The sequence below is a fragment of the Pelodiscus sinensis genome, chromosome 25, assembly GCF_052426305.1.
Source record: "Pelodiscus sinensis isolate ZL-2025 chromosome 25, ASM5242630v1, whole genome shotgun sequence".
Classification (NCBI taxonomy): domain Eukaryota; kingdom Metazoa; phylum Chordata; order Testudines; family Trionychidae; genus Pelodiscus; species Pelodiscus sinensis.
The window spans coordinates 18,588,707-18,609,221 of NC_143076.1; the positions used below are offsets into that span (position 1 = coordinate 18,588,707).

The 20,515-nt window shown below is 46.4% G+C and overlaps 1 long non-coding RNA gene across 1 annotated transcript; it reads right to left on the reverse strand.

Annotated features, from left to right (window-relative positions):
* Nucleotides 1-5,507: 5,507 nt before the first annotated feature.
* On the reverse strand, nt 5,508-18,749 carry LOC142820505 (uncharacterized). Its single transcript, XR_016347852.1, has 3 exons — nt 18,543-18,749; nt 17,133-17,216; nt 5,508-5,862 (listed from the first exon to the last, which is right to left on the reverse strand). It is a non-coding gene; the product is annotated as an uncharacterized LOC142820505 (long non-coding RNA).
* Between the last annotated feature and the right edge of the window lie 1,766 nt (nt 18,750-20,515).

Genomic DNA, 20,515 nt, shown 5'->3' on the forward strand with positions numbered 1-20,515 from the left:
TCATTTCGGAATAACGTCTGTTATTCTGAAATACCTATGCGAGTGTCTGCACAGCTAGCCTGTTATTTCGAAATAATTTCAACAACAGGCAGCTTCTTTCGGCATTTGTAAGCCTCATTCCACGAGGAATAACGCCTCCACTGTTTTGCTCCACTGTTTGCTATTTTGAAATAGCTCCTCCTCCAGGCCATTCAAATTAATTACTCCCCAGTGCTTGTTGGGGCTCAAAATCAAGTAGCACATCTACATTAGGGGAGCCTGCCTCCGACTAATTTCTAGACTTACCTATAGCATAGATGTGCTATTTCAAAATTAGTTATTTCAGAGCATTTCTTCCAGAATAGCTTATTCCATGCAGAGTAGACATAGCCACAGAGCAAAAAACCGTTTTATACTTTGACTTATGTGGTTCTATTATAGAAAGCAAGAGCTTCAGAAGACTGGTCAGTCTCTCAGTATGCAGCAGCGATCACAACTTCCTGAACGGAAGGGAACATCTGGAGGTGGCAATATTTGTTCTGGACCCTGCTCGTATGAACGAGACACTAAGACTTTTTTTTTCTTTATCATAAATTCTGCACACTCATGAACTTTGCAGTCTATGAGGCTCAGCGCTCTATGGGAGCCACTCATCTTGTGCTGAAAGCAATATAAAAACAGATGGCAACGAGGGCATAAAGAGATAAATCAACGGTGCACCTGCCACTTTGTCAGGGGACAGCTCGGATACAGCAAGTCCCTGACGCAAAACGTGCTTGGCTAATGCGTGTGTGGGGTAAGGTAACCGGGCGGGAGAGAAGAGAGAGGCGGGGAGAAAAGCGAGGCCTCAGCGTGCGAACGAGAGGGGGTTTCTTTTCCCCGTGGAATGTGAGATGGAGCAAGTGCCAAGCAGACTTGAAGGGCACAATTCATCAAAGCAGTCGAGCACAGGCATAACTTGAAACACAAAGGCCAAGGGACTTAACCCCCAGCTGGCGTGCGTTGCTCAGTGGGGTTCTCAGTCAAGAACCCGTTGTGGAGGGGAAGTTCTCAAACATACCCTATAGCATCAAAGGTGTCTTACTTTGCATTCAGCGGGGTTCTCAAGAACCTTCTCTGAGCAGACACACCCACTTTTCATCTCCCGAGCCCACGCCCCTGGGCACAGAGTGGAGCCAGTGTGGTATTAGTCCATTTCTAATTTAAAGAGGGTGTTTCAGAAATAGAATGGGAACCCCAACCCCCACACAGCCACCCTTTGAGTACTCCCGCGTGGTTATAGTCAATTTGGGCCCAGGCCTTGAGGCTTTACACAGTGTTTTAGTTCGTACCACAGGGATTTTAGTCGACTGTAGCCTGTCACATTCAAATAGACCAATGTGGACCCTGCAGGCATGCGCTAAAGCAGTGTTTCTCAACCTTTTTTAATAAAGTACCCCTTTTTCAAAAACAAAATTATGAATACCCCCTTTAAAAAAAATTGCAAGTACCCCCAGTACCTACAGTTTTCAGACACACAACATTTTTTTCTACTATTGCAACACATTTGTTTAATCGTAGCCAGGTGGGTGATGAAATTTTTGGGTGTAAAAAGTACAAAAATAATAAAGCGCTGTAAAACTTAAAACTAAAATTCAGTTTTCTCCAAATTTCAGTTGTGTTGACGTACCCCCCGGACTTCTCTCCAGTACCCCGAGAGTACTCCTACCACTGGTTGAGAAACACTGCACTAAAGTATAGTGTTGGGAACCTAAGACCATGGGGCCGGATGCAGCCCCCAGCTTGCCTGGATTGGCTCCCGACCCTCCGCATTGAAGAACGTTAATGTAGTTCCACTTCAGTAGAGAATCAAGATGGTCCCGTCTGACATTAAAAGGCTGTGAGTCTATGAGAAAACACACTAGCCGTGCAGGGGTGTCAATGCACGATGCACTAGTCAGACCAAAATGTATACCCCTCGGGTGCAGACTGAATCCTTGAACTACACTCCTGGCTCTGCTATTGACTATGTAACCTAGAGCGTGCTGATGCATCGCCATGCCTCAGTTTCCCTATACAATGAAGATCACAACACATACCTCGCAGGCTGTGAGATGTCATTAGTATTTGAAAAGTGCTTTGAGTGCCACGAACGGAAGGCAAACCCACGTGCAAAAGTATTATTCCTCTCAAAATACCCAGACGGAAGTGAAAATAAAAGATATTCTTCTGCTGCTGGGTTACTCGACTCATTAATAACCTGCAAACATTCTGCCATATGTTATCTTTTATCACTTGACTCAGATCATTATGACTTTATTTCCGAGGGGCCCAGAACAAATGAAATGCAGTTATAAAGGTTATTTAACTATTAAAACAACTATTAATTAAAGTTTGCCAAGTCTGAGGGCGGGAGGGGATCTGAGGATGAAAGGCACTAGGTAAATGTCAGTTTTTATTTAATAAGCCATTGTTATTGAAATATGCAGCACATCAGCAACATTCCCCGTGGTGGCTGTTACCCAGACGCTCTCCACTCTCAATATTTTGTAAATTATGTGGCAGGCATGTGAGAAGTGTGGGATTGATTTAGTGCGGGATTTGATGCCACTGGAGACCAAAGCCCCCTTGAGCTACAAAGCAGGAATAGCATGAGCAGCTGTAGTGCAAGAGTCACTCAGACATACCACTGTCCACAAGATCCTCGCCAGGGAGGTTACTCTTTAAATAGGGTTGGGGAACATACATTTTCAAAAATGCTTTAAAATGAATGCACGTCATGTGTTTATTTTTAAGCATTTTTTCCCATTCTTTATCCATTTAATTCTTCATTGTTGTGCAAAAGGAGGGGAGGGAAAGCTTTCAGTAGTTGATCAGAGATGGCAGGAGGTCAGACAATAATTGTTTCATGACAAGAGACATGGAATTCTAAAAGCTAAAGCTTTATAACCCTCAAAACACAAATTGCCAGCATCACGTGAAGGGGCGTCTTTGGGATGTATGGGAGTCCTAAGCAGTACTATTAAACTGGTACCCCTATGCCCAATGGCAGCCTGGGAAGTGGGTCGATGACAATGTTTTAAGAGATGTGATTTCACAGTCTTCAGCAACACACCAATGAAATATTTTAAAGCTAATTTTAAATTAAGATCCTGTCTAACACAGTTAATTCAGAAACTGACAGTATATACGTGGGGTTGGCAAATGCCTGTTCAACGCTTTCATTACTACTTGAATGGCTCTTTCACAGGTTGGGTGTTCTGCTAATGGCTATGGCCAGATGTGTCACTTTGTGTAGCTTATTTTGAGTTAATTTTGAAATAGAGCGCTATTCCGAAACGTCCCTTAATCCTCGTGGAATGAGGTTTACGGGGATGTCAGACTAGCATGCCCATTATTTCAAAAGCTATTTCAAAATAACGGGCTTGCTGTCAAGACACGGAAAATGCTATTTCAGGATGCTATTTAGAAGTATTCCAAAATAGCGCCACTGTCTTGATGGACCCTTTAAGTTCACTAGATCTTCTCGGGAGGAAGCAGTGCCCTAGAGCAGCAGCATAGGAAAACCTGGGAGGGTGGACATTAAGACCCAGCGGTGCCCCAAATTTTCAGTTGCCCTATGCAGCTGTATATTTTATGTATAGGTAAGGACAGCACTGATCACAGGTCAAACTATACAAAATAATTAGCCTTCAATCAAACTCTAATAGGTTCCCAAGTAGCATTTTTCTTATTTTGCCTAAATGCAAATTTTGACTATTGTTGATGGAAATATTGTGAAAATATTTTGTGTGTATGTGTGTGTGCACAATGAAATTGATATTTACTGAGTTACCCTTTATTTAACAAAAGCGACGAGGAGTCCTGTGGCACCTTATAGACTAACTGAAGTGTAGGAGCATAAGCTTTCATGGGCAAAGACCCACTTTGTCAGATGCATGTAGTGGAAATTTCCAGAGGCAGGTATAAATATGCAGGCCAGGATCAGGCTGGAGATGACGATCCACCTCGTCATCTCCAGCCTGATCCTGGCCTGCATATTTATACCTGCCTCTGGAAATTTCCACTACATGCATCTGACAAAGTGGGTCTTTGCCCATGAAAGCTTATGCTCCTACACTTCAGTTAGTCTATAAGGTGCCACAGGACTCCTCGTCGCTTTTGCAGATTCAGACTAACACGGCTACCCCTCTGATACTTGACACCTTTAGTTAACACAGTTCATTCTTTATTGTGTATTGAGTCTTTGGCCTCTCCGCTAAGACTGCCAGCACTGGGGCTAGCTAGAGCCTACTGTGGTGGACGTGGTGACCTTGTGATGGATTTGCAAGTCGTTCCAAACACAATTTGCTTATAACAATTCTCTCGCTCTGTTTTCACACTGGGCAGTCTTTGGGACAGGAGTTGTACAGCCTTCGAGGCAGGTACAACGTCTAGCGTCCTTTTGCTCTTGGGTGCCTGCATCTTCCTGTTCTCTCTTGTCTTATGCTCTGATGGTAAGCCCCGTGGGGTCCTGGTACTAACACAAAGCAGGTTGCACCTCCCAAATCTGGGATTCTCCATTCTGGCAACCTCCTTGCTTCGGCAGGACCACAAATATTCCTGGACCGGTCAGCCCTGGGATCGGGAGCCTACTGGCAGGAGGACCAGCGGCAGCAGGGCTGGGGGCTGGAAGCCTGGCCAGGGCTGTCATCCACGGCCAGCAGCTGTGGGGCTGACATCTGGCAACGCAGCCAGGTCGTGGGGCTGAGCTGCCAGTGGCGGGGATCCACCAGAGCTGGAGTTAGGTGAGGAACGGCAGCCCAGCCAGCAGAAGCCAGGAGAACAGCCAGTGCAGAATCACAGATGGAAGCAGGGAGGGGCAGCAGGTTCAGGGGCTGGTGGCAGGGGACCTCTCCTGATCCAACAAATTCCCTTGTTTGGGACCAGAGAGGTCCCGAGGGTGCTAGACCAGGGAGCATCACAAGAGAACCCTGATCTCATGCAGGGTTGCTAGGTTTGCCGTAATTTATAAGAACCCTTCACCGCTCTCGAATGTAGGAGGGCCTGGGGAGGAATATGGGCACCAGGCTGTAGCCCAGGGAAACAAAGCAGCTATAGCCTTTGGCTCTATAACAGGAACTTCCTACAGCGTCCTCTGCTGCTCCCTTCAAAGTGTATTCTTCACGTGGAGAACGGGCCCCGGCTGGCACCTCCCTTCCTCTCCACAACCGCAGCCCGCAGCGGGAGGGAAGCATGGCGACACAAAATGGGACAGGTGCCCCGAACGGCCCCCCAGGATTTCCAACCTACCCCGGGGCTAAACAACCAAACCCAAACAAGAACACGCGTCTCTGCCTGCCGGAGAAAAGGGGAGAGAGAAAGAGGCATGAATATGGAGCAGAGAATGGAGGCGTTAAATCAGGGACAGCAAAGCCTGCCAATGTTTTTTAAAAAACAAACCCAGAAAATGAAAGGGTTGTGCACGACTGCCGTCCTGAGACAATAATCACTAATCAAGTCAAAGCTTCATTCTAATCAGTTCAGTTGTTAAAGTGGAGGGAAAAAAAAAGAGCAAAATGGCTGGTTTCAAAGAATTACTATTCATGACAGCCGTGGGCTTCAAGATGCCATTGTGAGCACCGAGTGCCAGATCCTAGGGACGTTAACAGCAAAGCTCCCTTTGGCTTCTGTGTTTCAGGCGCAAGCTCAAAGAGAAAAGATTGCCCAGAGGTTAAGGTGCTTGACTTGCAAAACCCAGCCTCAAATCTCTGCTCTGCCACAAACTCCCCAGCTGACCTTGGGCAAATCATTTAGTCTTTCCGTGCCTCAGTTTCCCATCTATAACTTGGGAGTACCACTCTTCAGCAGGTGGGGGGTCTGAGGGTCAATGCATTGATGATTGAGAGGTCTTCAGACACTATCCTGGTGGGGAGATAATTATTTGGTTAAAAAAATCTATCAACATATATTTTCAAATCTAGGGGTATGTCTAGACTACATCACTCTGTCGCCAGAGGGATGTAAATTAGACATACCAAAATCGCTAATGAAGGGGGGGATTTAAATATCCCATGCTTCGTTAGAATAAAAATGGCCACGGCTTTTTGCCAACGCAGCACTTTGCCGGCAAAAAGCGGCAGTCTAGACACGGATCAGTCGACAAGGAAAGCCTTTTCTGACTGATCCTGTAAACCTTGTTGCACGAGGCATAAGGGATCAGTCGGAAAAGGCTTTCCTTTTCTTCCAATCCCTGTCTAGACTGCTGCTTTTTGCTGGCAAAGTGCTACCTTTAGCCCCATTCTCATTTCAGCTGAACCCGTCTCTGGGTTCAGAGCCCAACTGGGAATGTCTACAAACAAAAGGAAGTACTTATCCATGCAGCACACAGGCAACCTGTGGAACTCCTTGCCAGAGGAGGCTGTGAAGACCAGGACTTTAACAGGGTTCAAAAAAAAAACTAGATAAGTTCATGGGGGATAGGTCCATCCATGGCTATTGGCCAGGGTGGGCAGGAATGGTGTCCCCAGCCTCTGTTTGTCAATAGCTGGGAATGAGCTACAAGGGATGGATCACTTGATTATTCCTTGTTCTGTTCATTCCCTCTGGGGGTACCTGGCATTGGCCACTGTGGGCAGACAGGACACTGGGCCAGATGGACCTTTGGTCTGACCCAGTCTGGCCTTTCTTATGTGCACTGCTATTTTTAGCCCCATAACATGAGTCTGAGTCAGTTGATCTGAGACATGCTGGTGCTGCAGCTGGGTGAGGAGGGGAGGCGGCAGTGTAGATGGATGCTAAGCAACTTACTAATATTGACTGCGACACTTAGAACAGTCAGGGGATTTTTTTCAGGAGCCTAAATACGGATTCGCGAGCCTAGGAAATTGGGTGGCTTTAGGTGCCTTTGGTAGGATTTTTAAAACCATCCGAGTGCTCAGAACCCAAAAATCAAGTAATTTATTTAAGAGCCTTACTCTGAAGTCTTGGGTTTTGAAAATCTTGGCCGTAGCCACTGGGCTGGTGCAGGCAAGGGGTGAGTCTGTTGGTAAACATTTTTTGTCCTTAAAAAGAGTGTAAGCTGAGGCGGGAGAGACTAGAACGGGGAGCTGAAGTAAGAGCTTTTTGCCTCCATCCTAAACTCCCTCCAAGTGCTTCCCAGCTGGTAAGTGTGGTTTTCCAAAGCATTTATGCCGGTGCAAACGAGGCTGACTGTTGACTTCAATTGCAGAAGAGTTAGAGGAAGGTGGAAACACTTTTGGACAAAAATCGCATCCCCACATCTTTACCTTCTCCTGCAGGCGGCTGTTTCACAGAGAGCAAAAGAAGCGAAGGAAAATGGCTGCCCAAACAAAAGTGCCACTTTCAGAGCCGTCCTTGGAACATGCAAGTTTCAGCTCCCAGGCCTGGGCTCACGCCAGTGACCACACCACTCTCAATGTTAAAGCCAGATATTGACATTACCACTAAAAGAGCTCTTCAGCTCTGTCTAGCTCAGAGCAAGGGACTGGGTGCCTGAACTTCTGGGCTATCTTCTCAGTCTTATCCCCAGCTTTCATCACCGTGCAGCCTTGAGGCAAGTGGGTTATGCTCTCTGAGCCTCAGTTTTCCCTCATGTAGACTAAGTAGAATAATCAATGCACAAGGAAGCTGTGAGGATTAATAAAGTCTGAGATGCGCGTTGAGATGCTCTGATGGACGTGGCTATAGATTTGGTCAAGGTCACTGACAAGTGACAATGAGTTTGGTGATTTTACCTCTCCTCCGGTGAGCATGTTAACCTCATTAGCAAATCACACCGGTGTGACATTATTGTCTGTGACCTGAATGCTGGGACTTTCCCAGTCAGAGACCAAGTCAGGAGTAACGTGCCCCTGCAATGCTCAGTGTGTGGGCTGAGTGGTGCTTGATCCTGCCATGACGATAGGGGACTGGACTTGATCATAGAATCCTAGAACATTGGAACTGGAAGGGACCTTGCTAGGTGTCTGTCTAACCTACTCTTAAATATCTCCAGGGATGGAGATTCCACAGCTTCCTGAGGCAACTTATTCCAGTGTTTCACCACCCTGACTGGTAGGAAGTTTTTCCTAATGTCCAACCTAAACCTCCCTTGCTGCAATTTAAGCCCATTGCTGCTTGTTCTATCTTCAGAGGCCAAGGAGAACAAATTTTCTCCCTCCTCCTCATGACACCCTTTTAGATCCCTGAAAACCGCTCTCATGTCCCCTCTCAATCTTCTCCTTTCCAAACTAAACAAGCCCAGTTCCTTCAGTCTCCCCTCCTAGCTCATGTTCTCTCAACCTTTAGACTCGTTCCAGTTCTAGATTCTATGTTTCTATCCTTCCAGGGCTGGAATAACAGGGCAATGCTGCACAGTGGGACTGAGGACTGTTGTAGGGGCCCTGGGATGGGAAGCAGTCGTTACTTGCCGCTGGGCCAGACCTGATGATGGGGCGAGGTAAAAGGGGCAGTTGCCCTGGAGACCAGCGATTCAGCAGCAGTGGCAGCTGCAGCCCTGAACTCTTTAAATAGCCACCAAAGCACGCCAGAGAATGCTAACGGTTGCGGGGCAGCAGGGGGGACAGCACCATGCTCTGGGTGGTTAGGGTTGCCAGGTGTCCAGTATTGTCCAATATTTTCACTCCCAGTCCCCCCTTTACCTGGTTCCACAGGGAAGCTGCGTTCTGGCTCCATGAAAAAAACAAAATGGCCACCGGCAAAAAGCCTAAAGAACTGAAGCCTTCCCTGGGTCTTAGTGTTCAACTTCTCTCATCTTTCTATCGCTATTCTGACTCTGCAGGCACTTTAAGCTGTTTTAATGTTTTTTGCTTAATAACTCCTTTTTTTTTTTTTTGCTTAACTTTGGTCTCCCCCTTTTTTTCCCCTCCACAGAATTTTTTCTGGGTGTTTTTTTTTGGGGGGGGGGTTCGATATTTTTGGGTAAACCATCTGGGAACCCTACAGGCGGTGCAGAGGGCTGGCTGTCTCTGACCCTGCCTCTTCCACCCAAGGTCCTACCCCTTCAAGGGCACAGAGCCAGATTCCCCCCCCCACACACACACACACACACACCTTGCCCAGGGGATCACAAAGACTGTCAGCGTCCCTGAACAGGCATGACTAATGGCTGTCAGCAGAGCTTTGCAGGGAGCTGAGAACCTGGGAGTGGAACACCAGGAGCAGCTGACTGGCAGGAGAGAGGCTTGGTATTTCCCTAGGTACCTACTTGGATAACACAGATTGTATGGCTTTAAATGCCATCAGACCCTCAATTTATGCCCATGAAAGTTCACCCCCAAAATTATGAAACAGAGTCTGGCTGAGCATGCAGAGAAGACATTAGTTTTCAGATGGGGCATGATTTATAAGAAAGAAAAGAAGTGATTATACTCTCCTTGATTTACCTTCTCGGTGTTTTACTAGTGGAATAAATTGCAGTTCTGAATGTGGCTTGAGAATTATTACTTATCAGGACGAAAAGCTGCACCATGAATCTTGTGGCTGGACAGCTAATCCTGGGGGCACATGTTAGAGACAATGCAAGAAAACTTCATTGGGGCACTGCTGTGTTTGGGAGGGAGGGACCGTGTCCCAGATGATCAGTGTTAGGTTAATTGGGGCTAGTGTCAGACAGAGGACTTCACAGGCCTGCTGTGATCTCTGGCTAACAAGAGGATTTTTTTGCTCTTCCTTCCTCTGCTTTCTATGCACTTGCATTTAACTGAGATATTAGTGTGGAAAATATACAGCCCACCAATTTACTCCTGCCAGGGCCCAACTCAGCCCGTCTCTTGGTTCAATATATTACAGAATATCTCAACTGAGCCAGACAGGAGAACTCCACTTCAGAATGGAACCACAGCTGTTCTCATTATCTGGACAAGAGTTAAGCCTGTCTGAACCCTGCTAAGCTCTTATACCGGGTAATGTTTGGTTGCAAGGAGTTCCACAAGCTGGGGCTGCTTTGTGTGAGTGTTTTGGTGCATTAGTTTTATGGGTTTTAATGGACTGTTTGCTTGTTTTTTGTATTATACAAAAGAGTAAACAGATCATCTTTATACACTCCATTCTTGTATATAATTCTACCCTATCACCTCTTGTCTTCTCTGTAAATTAAACCTTCCCAACCTTTTCAATCTTTGCTCTCAGACAAATCTCTCCCTGCAACTAATCATTCTTGCCTTCAAGCCCTCCGCCCTCTTTATTTCTGTTATATCTTTTTTTGAGAGCGACAGACCTGAACTCAGCACAGTATTTCTGTAAAACCTCCTACAAGAGCATCATATTTTCAATCATATTTTCCATCCCATTCTCAATGCAGCCAAATATTTTGCTGACTTCTGACCAGAAGGAGCAGGAAGATTTCATGGAGCTACCGCCACATCTTTCACTTGAATAGACATATTGATTTAGAATCCAGAAATGAGTATAAAGAGCTTAAAAAATTCCTTCTGGTGCGCATTACCTCATATTCACCAGCACTGACTTTCCTCTGTCAATCTGGGACCAGTTGACTTAGCTTTGCTAGGTCCCCCCAACTTGCAGTCTGGGCTAACCTGGCCAGTCAAGTAGTTTTGAGATATCTGCCAATTTTGCTAGCTCACGGCTTCTTCCCCCTTCCAGATCATTAATAAACACATTATGCAGCCTGGTTGTAGCCAGTTTAGGCCCAGGGTCTTAGAGAGACAAGTTGGGTTAGAGAATCCCTTTGATTGCTCCTGTAAAACAATATTACACCATCCACCTTAACAAAAGACAGGACTATGCAGCACTTGAAAGACTAACAAGATGGTTTATTAGATGATGAGCTTTCGTGGGCCAGACCCACTTCCTCAGATCAAATAGTGGAAGAAAGTTGACGTGACCATATATACCAAAGTTATACAATAAAAAAAAAAGTGAACACTTTTTTCACTTTTTTTTTATTGTATCACTTTGGTGTATATGGTTGTGCCCATTTTCTTCCACAAATTGATTTGAGGAAGTGGGTCTGGCCCACGAAAGCTCATCACTTAATAAACCATCTTGTTAGTCTTTCAAGTGCTGCATTGTCCTGTCTTTTGTTTCAGCAAGACCAGACTAACACGGCTGCATCTCTATCACCATCCACCTTGTCTCTCTAATAAACACTCCTATTAATTGTTCCCAGCAACCAATCGTCTGTTATTCTGTTCAGATACAAGCAGGCTAACAAAAAGGCAACAGGCTCTTTCCCCATTTGAGAGCCCTCACTCCGGGTTCAGGGCTGAAACACAAAGGAAAATGGAGCTGCATTCTCCAGCAAGAAGGATAATCCGTGGCACTTGGTGAAGAACACTGAAATATGCCGGCATCTGAAGCAATCGGAAACGTGACCGAGAGGGGAGGCTTTATTAACAAACTCGCTAACAGCAGAGTCATGGCTGCTGTGATAGAACACACAGGAAAAAAGCATCCCCCGCATGCCAGAGAGAGAAGAATCAAGCACAGGGGGACTCTGATTTCTGAACTGGACTGGAGCCCCCAAGTGGCCACTGTCCCTGCACCCCTTGTTAGAAAGGCCAACAAAAGGGAAGGGATTGCTTGGGGCATTGTGAGAGGATGCTAAGGCATCCCTGACATAAGCAGGTGCAACTATGTTGATGGAATTACACCCTGGAGCAGGGCCAGAGGCTCTGCAGCTGCAGAAAAGCTTTGCAGGAGACTCTAGTTAAGCAACACCACTTTCCTGGCATTTCAGATTTGCTTTTAAGGGGTTCTTGTGGAACCTAGCGTATACCAGAAAAACCACACACACACACACCAACCCCGAAACCCCAATCGGGGCGTCTGCCCAGATCCTCTGCACCACATTGAAATATTGCTGCACAAACGGAGATGAGCTAGTCATAGGTTTCGTCCTGGAGAATTCTGCAATTGTCCAATGTGGAGCCATAGTAATTGTGGCAACCGCAGAATTAGGATTACAATTGTAATTGTAGCAATTGCAGCAGAATGCAATTGTAGCCTCGTTCTCCCCTGAGTGGTTCATGCATGGTTTAAGGCCACAAGAGACCATTATATCATCTAGTCTGACTGCCTATATTCACAGGGCATTAACTTTCACCCTGTCGCCCCTGTATGGAGCTTAATAACTTGTGTCACTAAAGCACAACCTGTGTTTGGTTCAAGCCTATTTTGGCAGCGCATCTTGATCTGAAAACAAAGAGATAGATAAGCCCCCTCTGCCCTTGGTTTGTTCCCATAGTTAACTGCCCTCACGGTGACAAATTTGAGTTATTTCTCATCTGAATGGGTCTGGCTTCTACCCCCAGCCATGGATGCCACAGAACCATTCAATTCAGTTCTTCTTGTACAATCACAGACAGGTCGGCTGGAAAGGACAGCTAAAGGCACCTAGTTCACCCCCCCTCCCCCCTTTGAGAAGTTTGTTTGATCTATTCTGAAAAAACCTCCAGCAATGCGAAGTCCCCAGCCTCCCTAGGGCGCCTTTGCTAGTGCCAAACTAGCCTTACAATTAGGAAGTTTTTCCTACTGTCTAACCCATATCTTTCTCATTACTAAGCAAGGCAGTTACTGTCAGCTATTGACTTAAGGTGAGGCCCTGTTACCACAGTACATTGCTTTCCCTAGCACTCCCTTCCTGAAATCTCAGGCAGCAAAAGCCCACTGCTAGCTGAGCCCTGGTTTTAAAGTTCTGAGTGTAACTGGCCTCAGCTGAAGCTCATGATGTCCCAGCTGGGCAGCATGACTGGGAACTACCACTGAAAATGCCTGTTGGGATTTAACTCCCCAAACCTCACAATTCTGATGAGCTTGGCAAGGCTTCGCTTTAAGGACATCGCTGGGGCAGGTACATTCGGGCAGCAGGGTCCCTGAAATCCCTCTCTACACTGCCACCCACCTGGTGTGGCCCTGGATTAGGCCCAGAGAATATAGAGAAATCACCTGTTTGGTGCAGAATTGTTCCCTGTAGTTCATTGTGTTCTAGCTTTAAATATGCCAAGCCACGGGGCTTCTCCCTTCAGAGTGTGGGTTCCAATACAGCTTGAACAAAAGTGCTTCCTTAGTCAATAATTTAAATATAAGTTGAACCACTAGTCCAGCACCCTCAGGATGTGATCGGGGCCAAACCAGAGTATTCGCTGGATCATGTGAGGTCAGTATTGTCTGGTCCAATGCTTCCACTGTTTACTGGGCTCTGAGAAGACAGTTAGGGGTAAACTAGAGCTAAATAACTGTATAGAAATCAGAGCCAGGACTGAAGGCTGTAAACAAACTTTATGGGACCATGGGAAACTTGGCCACACCCATGATAAGTGGACATCCAGCTAACAAAAATCATGCCAGACCAAGATATTGACAGACCAGAGAGAGCTAGATGAGAAAGGTGCAACCTGTATCTGATCTTGTGATTTGCTGCTTTTTCTGTGTTAGACGTGGCCAGGATTTTCTCAAGTGAGCGAGTTCCTTGCCACTAATTCTGTCTGTATAGTGTTTTGGAGCTGTTCCTGGATTCTAAAGCTACTAGGGACCACTGTCTGGTCTGACCTGGTGCATAACACAGGCGCTAGGATTTCCCCGAATTAATTCCTGATGTAACTGGAGCAGATCTTTTAGAAAAGCATCCCGTCTTGATTTAAAAATTGCCGAGGATGGAGAAACTGCCACAACCGTTGGTAAGTGGTTCCAATGATAAATTACTCGCACACTTCTGAATTTATTATATTCAGACTAAAAGAGTTCTTTAAATTGGATCCATGAGTCATGTGGCCTCCTTCCCATTTCCTGATATGCTGAGCAGAACTCCTTGAATGGGGTTTCCAGTGAGGTTACCCTTGATTACAATTTTTTTTTCAAAATCCAGATTTGCATGATTTTCTGAAATATGCCCTTAAAGCTCACTCGTTCAGCGAACTCATTTGTTAGAGGACATGTGGAAAATGAGCATCACGGGAATGCAAATACAGTACAGACAATGTGTGTAATACATTCCAAAGAATATTTATGGTATTCATCCAGTTCTGCTTGTCATCCCCTCCAGCCGGCAGGTGGACAGTGGAAGATGTCTTGGGGAAGTCTGAGCTTGTGGGGAGGGGGGCATGCTGGATTTTCCAGATGGGCTTCTTTTCGGGAGAGGCTTATGCCAGGACAGAACCCCAGTCTAGGCCTGGAAGGCCCCATAAGGTAGACAAGTGATTTTTGATACAAGATTATCCCCCTTGCTACCCGCTGTAATGCAGGAGCCAGAGGACTGACAGTTTTCACGGTTCCTTTCACCGCATCTGGTTTGAACAATCCCATAGCCAGTGGCTGTGTCTAGACTGGCCAGTTTTTCCGGAAAATCAGCCGCTTTTCCGGAAAAACTTGCCAGCTGTCTACACTGGCTGCTTGAATTTCCGCAAAAGCACTGACGATCTCACGTAAGATTGTCAGTGCTTTTGCGGAAATACTATGCTGCTCCCATTCGGGCAAAACTCTTTTTCCGAAAAACTGTTGCGCAATCTGGCCAGTGTAGAAAGCAGAGAGTTGTTTTCCGCAAAAAAGCCCCGATCACGAAAATGGCGATCGGGGCTTTTTTGTGGAAAAGCGCGTCTAGATTGGCCACGGACGCTTTTCCGCAAAAAGTGCTTTTGTGGAAAAGCATCCTGACAATCTAGACCCGCTTTTCCGAAAATGCTTTTAATGGAAAACTTTTCAGTTAAAAGCATTTCCAGAAAATCATGCCAGTGTAGACGTAGCCAGTATGTTTGGGGGTGAGCATGAAATCAGAGACCTCTCCAAACGCCCTGCTGGAAATTTCCTGCCCGACGCCCCACAGTCTAAACTCAAAATGAACTCTAGTCAGTTACTTACAGTTGTCATCCCCACCTCGCTGGGCATTTATGAATAGCCTCAGAGGCAGATTAATGACTTTATAACTCTTTAGTGTCCTTGTGCTGCAGTGGCAGAGAAACATGAATCATAAACACTGCATCACCTTTCTGTTAACACACAACACCCAAGGACATTTCTCGCTGATGCTAAGAAGGAGCCGCTGCTGCTGTCAGAGGATGCAGTGGTTTGGCCGTTCGGCACCACGACTGCAGCCCCTTTACAGAGCTTTGGCACCTTCGACGGCATGTCATGGAACAGGTCGTATCGTGCCAGAGCACAATGTGCTGCCCTGAGTTGGAATGGATTTAGCAACGACTAGGAATTCAGCACGCTACAGCTCTCACATCGTGGAACACACCCTCCACTGGGCACTTAGCACAGTGCTCCTGCTTCCCGGGGAAATATTATTTATTGACAAAGGAATTTTCAAGGGGGCAGAGACCATCCCTGGCTGGTAACTGGAGGTGCCCATTTTACATCTGAATCAGAGCAGGAGGAAATGTGGAAGCAACGTCATATCAGCCCAGTTAAAAGATGTTCAAAATGCTTGTTATGACACAGATGTTCCGACTCCTCCTCAGTCCAAACTGGCAGATGGGTTCCATAGCTCAGGGAATGGTGCTTTTATGATTAAATCAGAAGAAAAGCAATTCCTCTGCCCTTTTTTTAACCTTGAGAGGAAACAGCAGCAGGTAATAACATAAGAAGTGTTTTTCCCCTGCCTGACCACAGAAATCTTAATCTGCTTTGCTTTCCTGAGTTGCTCCCACTCACCCTCCAATATAGGCAGTATGACAATCAGAGACAGTCTTGGAGTATTTGCTATCAGGGTCAGGAATAGTCTCCAGATCACAGTGTTCTGGTCCCCAGAGTATCATGGGAGGGAGAGCTTGCTCAGCACAGTAACCCCGACTCCTCTTTTGTGGATCCATCTCCTCTATGGCACTTGTTTTGCAGGAAGAACCAGATAGATCGCAGCACACAAGTAAGCACGCTGATCAGAGAGGAAAGGAAGTGAACCAGAGATCAAAAGAGCCAGAGAAAATAATTCAGAACAAATATATTGGCCACCCTGGTTACGTCTTCACTGCAGGGCTAAAGTCGAATTAAGCTGCGCAACTTCAGCTACGTCAATTGCGTAGCTAAAGTTGAAATAGCTTCACTCAGCTTTGGCGCTGTCTACACAGCAGGAAGTCGAAGGAAGAACACTCTTCCTCCGACTTCCCTTATGGCTCGTGAAATGAGGGTCACCAGGAGTCAGAGTAAGGAGTCCTCCAGCTCGACATTATTTTGAAATAATGTCTTGCAGTGATGACGAGCACAACTATTCCGAACTAAAGCTGCTGTGTAGACGTGCCCACTTTCAGTCGAGCATCTTGACAAAACATTTAATTTACATTCAGTAAGACAGGGCTGTCAGTCACCTACCAATTGATTCCTATAGAATATTTTAGAGGTAATGGCATGGAGGCAGGGTTCCTTTTATTGGATTGTCTCTCTTTCCTAGTTTCTTCTTTTTATTAACAAGGTCATTTGCCTGAAAGAGAGGGGTTGGTTCTGAGTTCACATATACAGGGGTAGATCAAGAATAAGGCCTCGTCTACACTACCACGGGTCATAGTTACATAATATCAACTGCCCAAATAATGTAGCTAAAGTGGATATATTTAGCCCTGCTTATCATGGTATCTTCACCGTGGTAAGTGGACAGCTGAAGCTCTCCCATCAACTCCATTTACTCTTCTCATTCTGGTGAGATACCAGAGTGTATGGGAGAGTGCTTGGTGGTTGATTTATCATGTCTATACTAGACATGCTAAATTGACCCCCACTGGCTCAATCGCTGCTCAGTGATCCAACCTATTGTGAAGACATGCCCTCAGTTACCAGGGTAACAGTGACATCATAGAGCAGCAGAAGGCCTGAGCTCTTTGTCTGAGAGATGTTTAATGGCTTCTTAGCCTTCCCTTGGTCCTTAATTAGCTGAATGCTTACATAAATAGCCATGAGCTTGTTTCCACATTAGAGCCTCTCCAGGTTAAGATAGCATGTACATTTAAAGCAGAACAGAATAACTACATATGTGGGTTCTTGTGTTCTAGAGTAGGAGTTGCTTTTTCTGGTTTATCTAAACCCGCTTTTAACATGGATTTGAGCCAGTTCAGGATTCGTCACTGAAGAATAACTACATGTGTAGTCCACAAATAAGATTGTACATTTGCTGACTTCTGTGGGGCTTAAAGTACCGAGGCCTTAATTGATAATCTCGTGTGTGGGACATCATGATGTATCAGAAGAGACTAAAATTCAGAGCCGGCTACTACCACTTAGATTACCTCTTCCTTGCAAACACATCCCGGCCCCGTCTGGCTGGTGACGTCTGCTTTGCTCCAGTGTTCTCTCTCTCAAGCCATTAATTGCTATGGAGACATGATGGAGAGAACAAAATTCATCATCGGCATAGCTGTGTTTACCTCAGTGGAGTTACTCCAAAGATAGATTCAGTCTGGAGTGGCTTAGTGACGTTGCTGACACAACTAACAGGTGGTTTTCTCCCCTCTCTCTTCCCTCTACCTCCCCTCAAAAAAACCCTCAGAAAATGAAAAAGCGAGGAAACCGTGTCTGTAACTATTTTCCGTTAATCGGGCATGTGTATCAAGGCTATGTCTATATTATAGCTTTTTCCAATTGCTTTTCCAGAAGAGGCTTGCCCCATGTAGACGGGTCCAAAAGGCAGAAATGCCTCCTCTTTCAGAGGAGCCCTTATTCCTCATAGAACGAGGTACACAGGGCTCCCCAAAAGAGCGCATCTGCTCTTCCACGAAAAAAAGCTGAAGAGCAAATGCGTTTCTTGGAGGTGGTGGAGTTTTTCTGGGTGTAAACATAGCTAGATGGGTTAATGAAGGGGATGGTTTGATGAGATAACGTGATCTTGGCAACTAAGTGACCTTTCACTATCCGTGGTAAATAGGCCAATGGTGGGATGATAGGAGTTACTATAGAGAACTTTTTCCTGGGTGTCTGGCTGGTGAGTCTTGCCCACATGCTCAGGGTTAAGCTGATCACCATATTTGGGGTCAGGAAGGAATTTTCCTCCAGGGTAGATTTGGCAGAGGCCCTGGAGGTTTTTCGCCTTCCTCTGTAGCATGGGGCATGGATCACTTGCGGGAGGATTCTCTGCATCTTGGGGTCTTTAAACCATCCTTTGAGGACTTCAGTATCTGAGATAGAGGTGAGAGGATGATTCCAGGAGTGGGTGGGTGAGATTCTGTGGCCTGCACAGTGCAGAGGGTCAGACTAGATGACCATAATGGTCCCATCTGACCTTAAAATCTATGAGTCTATAGCCTGAGAGATCACCACCAACATGAGACAACCTTCTTTTAAATGAATAAATATATACCTATCTCATAGAACTGGAAGGGACCTTGAAAGGTCATCAAGTCCAGTCCCCTGCCTTCACAGCAGGACCAAGTACCATGCCTGATAGATTTGCCCTAGATCCCTAAATGGCCTCCTCAAGGATTGAGCTCACAATAGTGCATTTAGCAGGCCAATGCTCAAACCACTGAGCTCTCCCTCCTTCTGTCTAGTGTGGGAGTCCCATGAATTTGTAGGAATCCTTCACGTAATGCTGCTCCTGGTGCCTGTTGTAATATTGCTTCCATGAGAAAGTAAAAGTGACTGGACTCCAGGAGCAACACAGCGCTAGGACTACGAAGAGTGTCCAAGTCTTTTCAAATTACCTCAGCCCCTGTTCCCTGGAAACCATGCGAACAGCCCACCACCGCCGCACGAGCTCCAGTCATCCGGTTCTGCATAAAGCTCATGTGAAGTTCACAGATCACAAAAGGATTAATGTCATGTGACAGTTGCTAAAGAAATAACATGCTGGGCTCTCCTCCGCCCGCCCCCCCCCCCCCCCCCTCCCCGCTGCCTTTGGTTTCACAGAGTAGAATGAAGAAGCTTGTAACACCCACACAAATTGTCAGTGTGTAAGTTTGCACTGAACTCTAGCCACATGCTACGGTGACTCACACATACACGGTTTTTTCAAGAAAACATTTTTTTTTTTATTCTTTACAGTGAGGGTTCCAGAAAGAACTCTGTTAAAATGACAGTAGGATCATCCATGTTTATTCTCTCTCAGCGACTTCCAGGCAGAAAAATACTCTGTTAACAAGTCAAAAGATGAGGGGTTTTCCAGCTGGCACCCCACAACTCTATTCGGGATCAGAAAATCCATTTGCTTCCCTTCTGGTTCTCAGATCACCAGCAGAAATGAGGATTATGTTGATAATGAAGTCTGTGCTTCTCCCTGATGAACAGCGTATGGGCAGAACATGCAACTAGTAGAGAGTTCATTTACTCTCAGTCATCTAACAGTGCATACAGAAAGCACAGAGGGTATCTACTAGTCTGTCCATATCTCCATAGGCGAGCTAGAAACAGCCCATGGAGAAAAAGCTACTGATTTCAGACTCCTCCACCCATCCCTACTGCAAATATTGGATGCCACGGTGTAATACAGTAGACCAGGCATAGTCAATAGGGGGACCACGGATCAAATCCGAACCACCAGATGCTTTTGAGCAGACCCCAAAATCTTTTTATTTAATAAAAAAAATATTTTCTCTTGAGTCTAGACCTTGACTTTACCTTGACCCAGAGATCTGGATGTTCACAAAAAATAAATGGGCAACCCTTGCACTAGAGTGGCACTCTGCCAGATATGCCCCCATCCAATGAGATGCCAAACTCAGTTCCCTGCTGCCCAAGTTGGAGGGATGGAGAGGGGGTGAAGGGAGAGACTGACGTGAGAGTAGGACAAGGAAGCCACAAGCCCATGGAAAAGAGGTCAGGAAATACCGCCCCCCCCCCCATCCTGATCGACATTCTTACTCCCACCAGAGCCATTCCTAACATCCCAAGCAACGTGTACGCTCTCCTGCAGAGCAGAACGCCTGCTCCTGCCTGTGCAGCCTTGCCGTCCCGTCAAAGTGCTCTGGCATGTTTTGAGGGTGGCAGTGCCAGAAAACCCCTCCCCCCACAAAGGCAAGTGAATCTCAATTGGGACTAACCACCATTTGTATAGCGCTGTGAGGGCCAGAGCCTCTGGCCGAGGCGGAGAAGGAGGAAGAAGAGTGATGGGCGTTCCTGCTAAGATTTTCTATCCGCGAGCGGAGGGAGTTTTGTCTTGGGCGCTCATATTGAGATTACGGGCACTATAGTTCAGATGGGTGCCACCATGGCACCCACCTCTGGTGCTGGAGAAACTCTCCCAGCACCCAAGTTTTCCAGGGAGTGGAGGGCTTAGGCAACCGCATGGGAAGCCAGAGTGGGGAAGCTGGCAGGGGGCAGGAGGAGGCAGGGAGCTCAGAGCCAGAGGGCAGTGGGGGGAGAGGGAAGAGGAATGCAGGATCCTTGGCCCCAGGAGCAACCATACCACAGCCTCGGCTCTGGCAGAGCAGGCGTCCATAGGACCACTCCAGCGCCGCCTGTAAGTAGTCCCTATGACTCTAGAGTGTGGGGTCCATTCAGACAAGTAGCAACACTTGACGCCCTGACATGAATTGAGTGAAGGAGTCTCAGAGCCACTCCGGGCTCTGAACATGCCCCTCTGTCTATCAGAATTCACAGAAGCTTCTAAGCCTCATTTCCCTGAAAGCCTATCAGGTTTCTCTTCTGTCAAAGTCAAGTGTATTTAATTAACACAATC